This window comes from Ascaphus truei, chromosome 1 (genome assembly GCF_040206685.1).
Source record: "Ascaphus truei isolate aAscTru1 chromosome 1, aAscTru1.hap1, whole genome shotgun sequence".
Taxonomy (NCBI): Eukaryota; Metazoa; Chordata; class Amphibia; order Anura; family Ascaphidae; genus Ascaphus; species Ascaphus truei.
This window is the reverse complement of record NC_134483.1, coordinates 122,341,741-122,353,365: the sequence shown is the minus strand read 5'-3', so window position 1 is coordinate 122,353,365 and position 11,625 is coordinate 122,341,741. Positions and strand designations below refer to the sequence as shown.

Below are 11,625 nucleotides of genomic sequence, written 5' to 3'. Positions count from 1 at the left end.
CAGGAGATTGAAACAGTGTCGATATAATTGATAGGCAACTGGGTCGGCCACATCGTCTTCCTTGGGACCAGTTTTCAGCGCATCATACAGCGGTTGCATAAGCCTGGAAGCGTCAGGTATCCACTGTCTACAGTAGGTGATAAGTCCAAGGAATGATTGCAGTTGACTGATGGAGGAAGGATACGAGACAGATACAATAGCTTGTTTCCTTTCATCTGTCAGATGTCGGATTCCTTGTGATATACAATGTCCCAGAAAAACAACTTTAGGGAGACACCACTGGAGTTTTGACTTGGAGACTTTGCATTGGATAGAGGACAGATGTTGCAGCAGAGAGATAGAGAGTGATTCCATCTGTTGGCCGTCAATCGGGCCACATAGCAGAAGGTCATCAACATACTGGAGTAGCGTAGCTTCAGGGTGAGCTAACACCCATGGTGAAAGAGAGAGTTTCAAAGCTTGGGAAAACTGGTTAGGGCTATTCTGGGCCCCTTGGGGTATTCTTGTCCATGTCAGTTGAGCTCCTTGGAAAGTAAAAGAAAATAAAAATTGGGAGTCCTCATGAAGGGGAACACTGAAAAAAGCATTGGCCAGGTCTATAACTGTGAAGAGACTGGCCTCGGGAGGGACCCCGCTGAGAAGAGTATTTGGATTGGGGACAACAGGGGTTTCCAATATGGTTGCTGCATTGACAGCACGCAGATCTTGTACCAATCGATATTTATCAGGTTGACCTTTGACACTTTTCTTTTTGACAGGAAACAGAGGAGTATTGCAAGGTGAAGTGCAATACCTGAGCACCCCTTTCTCCAAATATGCATGAATTTGTATCTTCAAACTGGCTTCCTGTGCAGCTTTGAGAGGGTATTGCGGGATTCTTGGGTAAGGGACTCCAGTTTTCATCTGTACAACCACTGGGGGAACGGGAAGAAGCCCCACATCCTCAGGTCCTACAGACCATAAACTGGAAGGAACTTGAGATTCAATATGGCTAGGAGAACCAGTGTTTGGGTTGGATTGTTCTTGTAACAGCATCAGCGGTAAAGCTCGGATGATGCAGATATCGGGGGGGGTGTCTCCCCCTTCCGGGCGATGGAGAATAAGTTGCATGCCGCACTCATCATATAGAATATTTGCCCTTAGTCTTTGTAAAATATCGGACCCTAATAGATTTAGAGGGCAGGTGTTTGATACTAGAAATCTAGCAGCGACTTCTGAGAACGGTCCAAGAGGTACAGGAACAGTAAGGCGGCTGTTTTGCGGCTTTCCCTCTACCCCCATTGATGTCATCCAATCATCGGAAAGTTCTATAGTGGGGGGGAGCAATTTTTTGGATATAACAGACGTGGACGCCCCTGAGTCCACCAGGAAATCCATAGGGACCTCTGCTACTGTGAGAGTGACTTTCCCACAAACAGCAGTTTGCCCCACTGCTGCCATGGCGGTCCCAGGTTGTCCCCCCTTTCAGGACCGGGGCGGAGGTCCCTCAGGTAGTTGGTCTGGTCTGGGCTTCCTGCATTCTCTCCTGACATGTCCAACTATTCCACAGTTCCAGCAAGTTGGTCCGCCTTGGGTGCGGCCTCCTCCGTTTTGCCTCCTGTCCTGCCGAGGCCCATTATTTGGGTAGTATCCTTGTTGGGGGGTGGGTTGTGGATAGAAAGGTGCGTAGGCCGGGGCAGGGGCAGGGTAGGGGTATGGCTGTGGGTAAGGAGGGAAAGGAGGGGGCGGGTATGGATTATTACTGGGGGGTTGGAAAGGGGTGGGGGCAGACGGTGGGGGGAAAGAAGCAGGAGCGGGAGGTGAGGTATTAAGGGAGGGACATAAAACTGCATCTGTGCATTCATTTTCTTGCATCATTAGAGCGAGTGCTTTCTTTTTTCCTTTGTCTTTGAGTTCCTTCGCTTGTGACCGGGCAAACCCTTTAGCGACTAATATCGCGTCCTGCAATGTTCCACCAATACAATCTGGGCGTATTGACATAATCTTGTCTTTCAGCTGTTCATTGAGTCCATCTATAAAAGCCTTAGTCAGGATCATACGGTGGGCCTTGGCTTGAGTGGCAAAGCCAAGATCTTCGAACAGTATTCTGATCCTGGAGCCGTACTGTTCCACAGATTCATCCGTTTGTTGTGTGATCTCTTGGAGTGAGCCCTGTAACTCTGTGAGTGCTTCCTGGGCCCAGAGTTTGAGTTGTTGACAATAAGTGAGTCCCGAGGAGTATGTATCAATAGGTTGTGACTGACTTTGGTCGAATGCCGGGGCCATTAGTGGCAGGAAACTGTCGGTGCATTTAATCTCCGTGAGAGATTGTAGATCCTGCCAGGTGCATCCGTAGGTTTTCTGTATCTGGCACATTCGTCTGTAGAACGGCATAGGTTGTTTCTCCGGGTCAGGTAGACCAGACACCAGAGTGGAAACTTGTGTAGGGGTGAACGTAACATACTGAAGACCAAGCTTGGGGACATTACGCGGTGTATTGTCTGTCATAGCGGTGTGTTGACCCTCCGCAGACTGTTCTGGCTTTATTCCCGATTTCCCCTGGGCATGGTACATCTGGGGGTGATGGGGAATTGCCGAGGGCACAATCTCGTGAGGTGGGCTTCTAGCGTTCATAGCTGCCAGAAGTGCCGGCAATCGTTCCGGTTTGTCGGTAACTACCCTGACTTCGGTGAGCTGTGTTTCCTGTGTGGTTATAAAATCTCGTATAGTGGCTATAATTATGTCCACCGCCGGTTCTAATGGGTATCTAAATAATCCAGTGGACACCAAAGGGAAAGCCACGGAAATAATTCCGCGCTGAACACAGGCCGGTTCTGATAAATGCCTTAAGGTGTTCCATATAACAGACCTTAATTGGGATCCACATAACTCAGGGAAATCGGGGTCATATTGGGGGCCCACTGCATGTATTATCCGACCTACAGGTAAGTTGCCGGGCCCGGTAATTGCGATTTCTCCCGTTGGTATGGGGCCCGCATTAGCAATAATCGTGTTGCAATCTCGCTGAACTGAGGGCCCTGCTGCTTGAGAAATAATTCTGGCCAACCCACCCTTATGTTGTAGGTTCGTGTTGGCAGGGTTGACAATTACATCTACTACTGCCGTGGTTATGTCCCCAATTCCTACACTGATAGTGACTTGAGTGCCTTGTGGGGTGTGATATGGCTTAAAGAGAGCCGGGAACCATTGTTCCAAGGCCAAGGCCTGGGGATTAATCGGCCGTGGTTTCGGGGCAATCGGGGGTTTGGGGAAAGGCGGGGCCCTCGGCGTGGAGGTCGGTGGGCACATTGGTCGGGAAGCAAGTGGGGGTGCGGGTGGAATTGGGTCATCGAATTCCGCCTCATTTGAGGATTCGGATCCTTCCTTCGGATCTATCGCGTGTCGGCGTGAATTCATTAAAGCTTGAGCTTCCGGGGTCTCGAGAAGTTCCCGAAGGCCAAACACAGGGAAAAGCACTTGTAGGGCGGACATAACCTCCTGCGTTCCACTGCCAATAGGGCCTTGCGTGTCAGCAGGCTTAAGGCCTTGCGTGTCACCATACCCTTTTCCTGTATCCGGGCCTTGGTAAAAGGAACCGGAAGGGGTGAGGATAGGATATAGAGGGGCGGGAGGGGGCGTCTGGGCGGGAGCGGAAGGGGCGGACTTCTCAGATGAGATGGGCGGTGGGCCGGGACGGGGCACACCACAATTATAGCAGAAACTCCGCCATTCTGGATTTTGCATACCACAATGGTGACAGACCCACCCCTTTGGACTAGGGCGGGCGCCATCTTGGTATGGCGGCGGATATGGGGTTTCCTCAGTTTTAACAGGCTTCATATATCCATATAGGGGATCAGTATTTTCTGCTCCACCCTCCCCCCGTACTTCTTCATAACCTTCATCAAACAATTTTCCCGCTACTCGGAGATGAGCCTGTGCTACCTCTAAAAGACCTTTGTCTTCCAGCATTCCCCGGGATTCGGTTATCATTTTAGACCATATGCTGGATTGTAATCTTCCCGCAGGCGGGACTCCAGCCAGTTTATATAGATTAGTAGCATGTTTGGTATATTTCTTTCCTTCTCGAGTGCGGACTAAATCTAGTGCTGTCTGTGCCCCTGTGGGCAACACATGTTTTTTTCTTAAATAAGTGCAACATCTCTGAATTCTCTGTTCGTCCCACTAATATCACGTGGCCGGTCCTGTGTCACCGTCTCGAGGGAACCACTGGTTGGGTTACCGCCCTCAGACGCTGGGTCCCTGACCCCAGACACCCGGTACCGGAGACAGAGTACTACTTCGCCGTCTCGAGGGAACCACTTTTCCAGGTTACCGCCCTCAGAGCATCAGTGCCTGTCCTGTTCCCTTATGTCGGGCTGACAGCCTGCACTCTCATTCAGGGATTTTGCAATTACTGGTCAGAAAATCAATCAGACAACCCGCAGTCTATTTCCCATTAATACCCACTCGGTCACCTAAATTCCCAACACTAATGCATTAATACACCTACATATACGACCTCCAGTCAGCCGACAAAAATCCCACTCCACTTCGGGCTCCCACTTGCGGCACTGACTAGCATATATAACATGTAAACATTCGTACAATTTAGCAACTTATAGGTGACCACAAGCAACTGAAGAGTATGATATTTTTAACAGTTCTAAACAGAGCGCGACTCTAAAGATCACACCGTTGTATCACATCAACGTGAGTGAAAGACCTAAACAGATTATACTACCTAGGCAGCAACCCACCGACTTGTCATAGGCAAGATAACACACAAATTGTATGCAAGAGCTTACCTTGACAATGAGGGTGATCAGTCCTCGGTTCGGTGTGTCACGGTCTCTGCAGCAAAATCAGCGACAGGTCAGTCTCTCGTGGTGAGCCGGAGTCACGCTCCCCCCCCTTCCACGTTGGGCGCCAAATAATGAGGTCGTGAATCTCACTATATCAGGGTCTCTCTCTCTTCAGTCACTTGCTCCAAATTCAATCATGCATGCGCTAGCTCACTAAGAAAGACTCTGACACCAGGTTCAGCTTCAATCTCAGTACATGCGTTATCATGGGGGTAACACAGGAACTGCTGCTTTATTATTCAGCTCACATAGTTTATATAGCATAGCATGGGGCGAGGCAGGGGTTGGGCTTAAGCCGTTTATATCTTGATCCGGGACACTCTTTCGTCTCTCATTGGTGTACATTCCTTCGTGCATGGGTGCATGATCAGCTCGTGAGTCAGCTCGTGCTGATAAGCCAGTTGTTTGTACATCTTTCATCAGCCGGATGTCTTCATTACAGGATAATCTCAGGGTGTGTTCCCGGATACAGGCGCCATCTTTACTGTACAATATCTGTTTGCATTGCTGAGTTGGATAACTCTCGGAATAATGGATAAACATATATTCATATAATATTTTCTACCCTCACAGGTTAACGCCCAGTGTACGCCCACAAACACTGAGCCGCACGCATGACACAGTGCAGTTACCGTAACTATAACAAAACAACACAGCCAATAGGCTTTGACGCGCGCATGTCGCTTGGGGGCGGGACTTACATCCGTAATCCTTTTTAAGGACGCCTTGGCACATGACAAGGGTCCCACGTCATACGTGGTCGACCCGGTTTTTTCTTTTGTAGATGTTGCATGATAACAAAACAGGTGTGTGTTAGAGTTATGGTAACATGTTGCTAATATGTTTAAAGGGATAGGAAAGCACGTTTATTTATTCCGTCAGCAATGTGTACTACTCTTTCAGGTTCTAATATATTGTAATAGGAAAGAATGTGTTTAAGATCGCTACATGTTATGCAGTCTGCAATGTTACGCTGTATCCACGCATTTAAAGTCAAAATTCTGGTTAGAAAAAAAAAAAAAATTAACCGCTGAGTCAATGCATAACGATTGTTATATTTACCATTCTTGTAGAAGTAACACTTCGTCTGCCTGCAACTGGTCGCTCCAGAAAACCAAGGCATTTGCATCCATGCTTGACCCAAACGCTGAATCCTGTATGACACACATCTCCTCCATGAAGCGCTCATAGGAATCGCCACTGCTTTCTTCAAACAATTGGTCCGGAGGTAGGTTCATTTCTTCGGGTACCCATTCCAATGCATTTTCAGCTGAAACGCTTGGTACATAATCATAGTAGTTATGTTCTTGTAGAATGTGTGTTTCAGGAATGGAGGGTGCAGATATTGCAGCAGGTATCGATTCACACGGAACAGTAGTAGCGGATCCATTGCTATTGGCATTAGGAATAAATATGCCATTTAGCACAATATGTGTGCCCTCTTCCACGGTGAAATATTTCTCCTTAGCAATCTTCCAAAAACCATACCTGTCTTGTAGCTTATCCTGCACACGTTCAAAACAGTCATTAGTTGATAAAGTGAATCTTACTGAGGATTTAAAATTTGGCGCATGCCCACGTACTTGGTAATAAGGATACTTGGTTCTAATCAAATCATAGATTTGTCCAGCGTTGGCTTTGTGTCCCGAAGTTGACAATATCGCTTCTGCAATCATGAATTTGTATCCTCTGTGCGTATGCATATTTTTTAATAATTCATCAGCCATTGCAGATTAACAGAAAAGATGACTGCAGTTCTCTGTTCTTTGCTCATAAGAATGAAACGGTTCAAATGCTAACTATTTGCTGTCTTTCCTTTTCAAGGTCAGAAAAAGTTTCTACTTGTACTCCTTGTTTGAAGCACCAATTGGATGTGTAGAAATAATTGCTTTCACATTTGTGGTTTGTGATAGCCATTTGTCTGCCCAACATTTAGCAAATTTTATCTTATTTCTAAAAACATTGGTAGACTTTTAATTAAGAAACATTGTGGGTTGAGGAAAAATAACATTGACCACTGTATGAAAATAGTGCTTACACAGCCATATAATGAAATACACACGCACCTGCAAAAGTCAATGTTTATTTCCTCATAAATTTCTGTGTTTTTTTGAAAGTCTGGTTAACTCCCTGTCTGCATCAGAGTTTAAGTACGTGTGTATATGTAGATATATATATATATCTCTCTCATAAATATATATATATATATATATATATATATATATATATATATATATATATATATATATATATAATGTGTATATGTATATTGTAGTATATGTATATTGTAGTGTGTGTGTATATGTGTATACATATATATATACATACACACACTGTGTGTGTACATATATCCATACATACTACATATATATTAGTATACATTCACAGATGTTCTTGAAACACGAACACATAAATGATTAAAGGACAACATTACAATGGGCAAGCAAGGTGAAGGTAAGTAATATTTTACAAGTAATCCTGCTGTACACGGACAAGAAAGATGTTTGCAGTTAAATAGATGTGTGTTTTTAATTGCATGTGAATAATATGCACATGCAATGATTACATCAAGTAACACACCCAAATACAATGTTTTGAAGGTAAGTAAATGGCAGTTTCTCTAAACATAGCAAGTGGCTCCTGGTGGACCATTACTGAACAGATGATTAATACATCAATATTAATAACACTATTCATTAATTAGGACTGTTAACATTTCCAAAACTTCACGTATACAAGAACATACTTGAAAGTTTGGAAACAACACGGTCTTCAGCATACACTGGCGACACACTTTATTCGAGCTCGGCTAGTCCCACGAATTCGGGTATACCCGGGTGTATTGAGGTTTGTGACTGTTTTCTGCCCGAGTATATTGGGTTATTTCCAGGCAGGGATTGAAGCATTTTATTCCCGCTGGCTGCAATACTGCACAGTATATCTATATATACTGCATTACAATTCATGAATTTATGCCATCTGGTAGACACGCGAAGCATTGCAGCCTATTAAATCCTAATCATTATCATTTAACAGATCAGCCGCCCGTCAGCCAGGCATGAACCCAGGCTGGGAAGGCAAACGCAACGGGGCTTGTCAGAGGTGAGGAGTGGCGCATTCCAGGTATCTGCCAGGTACATACTGGGTATTTGCTCGAATAAAGTGTGTCGGTGCAGTACATACAATATTAATTAGATAATCTGAAGTCAACAAAACAAGGCCAAAGACATATTTAGTGAATTATAACATTTATTTATTTTTTTCCTTTTGAGAGCGAGTAACAGGCCTGCTTGTTGTCTCTTGTATTTTCCTTTTTCGTTTTGCAACAACTTTAGCCACAACAGAGCCACTTTGAGTGGCCTCTGGCACTTCATGGGGAGGGCTTGTGGCCAGTGACTCACCTACAGGGCTTGTGGGCAGTGACTGTTCACCGAAAGGGCTTTTGGGCAGTGACTGTTCACCGACAGGGCTTGTGGCCAGTGACTCACCTACAGGGCTTGTGGGCAGTGACTGTTCACCGACAGGGCTTTTGGGCAGTGACTGTTCACTGACAGGGCTTTTGGGCAGTGACTGTTCACCGACAGGGCTTGTGGGTAGTGACACATGTGAGCAAGTTGGTACACCGTGCACAACACATGGTTGGTCCGTTTCATCTTTCCTGGTCAGTAGTAACTGCTTGTGCTGTTTTGTTTTTGTCGCCTCCTTTGTAGGTGTCAGCTCCTGATTTTCTACAGATGGCAGCGGTAGGATGTCGTCAGGAACCTGCACAGAAATGTCTGCTACTTGACCGGTAACATTCGGACCTGGGGAATGAAGATCAGATGCATGTGGTGAAAAATTACCAGCATGTAAAGATCCTGCCTGTGAGGTGTTGAAGTTGAAATTGGGTACAGTAGTCATTCTCAAGTAATTAGCTTATGTTTGCTGCACAACCATTGCTTCTATTGAAGTGTTTATTTTTTGCATCTGTTTAGGCACTTCAATGAAGACTCTGTGGAGATGTGCCAATTGTGATATCGTTTGTTCCTGCAGTGAAATCATCCTTTCGAGCACTGTCATCAGATCAGAATGGCGACGATTTTCAGCTTCCACAATTTTTCCCTCTGAAGCTACTATTGCATCGTATGCGTTACTTGATGGACGAATTGGCTGTGTAACTCTTTCAATGGGAACCTCGTCATGGTCACTTGATTGTATTTCTGTGTCTATGGCGGTGGCATCATCATCATCATCATCATCATCATCATCATCATCATCATCATCATCATCATCATGTGCTATAAATAAATGTACACATTATAAAATGGCATGTTAATCTCTGCTGTTTTACTATGTAATTCAACTGTGTGATAAGTAACACCTAACATGTTTCCATACGTTTAATAACGTCACATTAAAAACTACCTTGACTTACGAATACTGTTTGGACTCAGTATGAAATATGAATGAATGAAAAGTTGCTCAAAACTCTCAACTCCTACATGATACTTAACTTCACAAACACAATACATGTTGTGTTTAAAAACTTCATTTTCACTGACACTAAGTAATCCTATTTAAAGAACATGTGCAAAACAAATAATGAACATGACAACATAACATTTAGAAGTGAACATATTATATGTCCACCACCTCATACACTTATCTTCCAGGTGTGTTGAGCTGCATGACCCAGGTGAAGACACTTGTTCCGCCTCAGGTGACACATGTCCTCCAGGGGCAACTATATAACAATAACATAAGTTGTAAATTTACATGTGTAAATATTGAACATACAGTTATTGTATGTTCTGTATTTATGACTAACTAACAGCATAATTTCCTTAACCGAAAATGTGTGTGTGAAAGTGAACATAAATAGTTGTACTAACAATGTACATGGCTGTGTACTTAGAACTTTTGAGTTCAGTCACATACAACATACTATGTTTCTGCAGTAATGCGTTAGGATAAAATGATTAAATTTGTACATACAAATCATATATTGTGTAGTCATATCAGTATAATAATGTACATAACTATCATGAGATGAACATTCACAAGGGTTATCATGAAGGTGGTCATATTGCAAAAATAATCTTTTTTGTTAGAGGATATGTGTGGTACATTAATAGAAGCTGTGGCACGGCTGAATGTGGCTGCCACTGACCAGCACAACACATGCAGTGTGTGATAATGTGGTGTTGATATCAGTTAAACTATAGATGTGAGTGAACGAATGTGTGACGTACGGTTTCATAACTAATGACTTTTTGGGGGATTTAGTACCTAGACTTAACCTTTCACATGAGTGTGATTACCTTCAGTTTTGCTATTCAGGTTGTAAGAACGGTATTCCCTCCCCCAAAAACCCTAATCAGCCAGACCTTTCAATTACTTCAAGCAGGTGAAAATGGTGTCAACAAAGTTGACCGTAAGATGACCCTGTAATTTGTGTGTGTGCTGAACCCCACCCCCTCTGTTGACGTGTATGCTGTGATGACATATTCATTGCAGCTGCTTGAACACAATGGTAGAGGAGCTAAATAGTCATGTGAAGTGTTCAAGTTATGAACACAATGACATAACATATGCTATGTGTGCCTCATTATGCTGTTTGTATATGACATAAAGCAAAAATGGACCTTTTAATCAACAAGTAGACATTTGTTTGTGCCAGTGATGTTTGTAGGCCGTTGCATGCAATATATTCGATGCATGATTAGAATAGGCAGTAATGTCGTGTTTGTAGGAGTTAAATAAATAATATACACATGAATATTATACATATTTATGTTCTGTAACAGTAGCTAGTAATAATTTCTCATTAGCATGTGTTACACATGTGTGCTACCCTGTTGTTCCCCATCTTCGCCCACCATAAATTGCTTCCACTGCAGCAAAGCATTGTGGGAATTCACATGCAAATGAGCACGCAATGCAACGTGGTATATTAGTTACTGCTTTTAGTAGGACTACAACATATATGTCTAATTTGACACACATATATATATATATATATATATATATATATATATATATATATATAGAGAGAGAGAGAGAGAGAGAGAGAGAGAGAGAGAGAGAGAGAGAGAGAGAAACAGACATATACATATATAGATGTAGGTATGCTTATATTGGGAAGACACTATAAAAAGCAGCGGAAATGTTTAAAATAACTGTAAGCAACCACACGCCTAGTACAGTAATATTTCTCACCTGGTGGAAATTGTGAGGGATAAATTCCGATGTCCCTGTCACCGGGCAAACCCTCCACGACGACGGGAAGTAATTTTCCCCGAAGCAGCTCCTCCAATGTAGTTAATATCAGACGCTGTGGTGGACGGGCCACCTCCAGTGCCAGTAGCATGCACGCGTTGGTCTTGTATTTTCTGTTTTAATTTTGACCTAATATCGTCAAATCTCTTGCGACAATTCCGCTTGTCCCTGACACGATTCCCACACGCATTGACACCAATTACTATTGTGTCCCACATTTCTTTTTTGCTTGATGAACTTGTCCGCCCTTGAAAAACATACAAAATATATGACGTTAATTAATAATAATACAACCACCAGTTTCCTACACTGCTAGCTGTTCCAAGAGAAAGCAAACATGCTGTTTTAGGTGTAATATGTGAAGCACATGAGCATTCACTACTAAACCTATACATGTAAGCAAGGTTGCATTAATATTGTATGCAGTTATCGCAAATTGTAAGCCTGAGTTTTGTTGTCCTTGTAACGCATGATAAAAAGCTGTGTTTCCACACTAATTAACATAGAAAGATATTCTGTACCC

The 11,625-nt window shown here is 43.6% G+C and overlaps 1 long non-coding RNA gene across 1 annotated transcript; it reads left to right on the top strand.

Annotated features, from left to right (window-relative positions):
- Nucleotides 1-5,985: 5,985 nt before the first annotated feature.
- Nucleotides 5,986-8,886, top strand: LOC142469612 (uncharacterized). The gene is made up of 3 exons (XR_012789067.1): nucleotides 5,986-6,072; nucleotides 8,555-8,731; nucleotides 8,819-8,886. It is a non-coding gene; the product is annotated as an uncharacterized LOC142469612 (long non-coding RNA).
- Nucleotides 8,887-11,625: the final 2,739 nt, after the last annotated feature.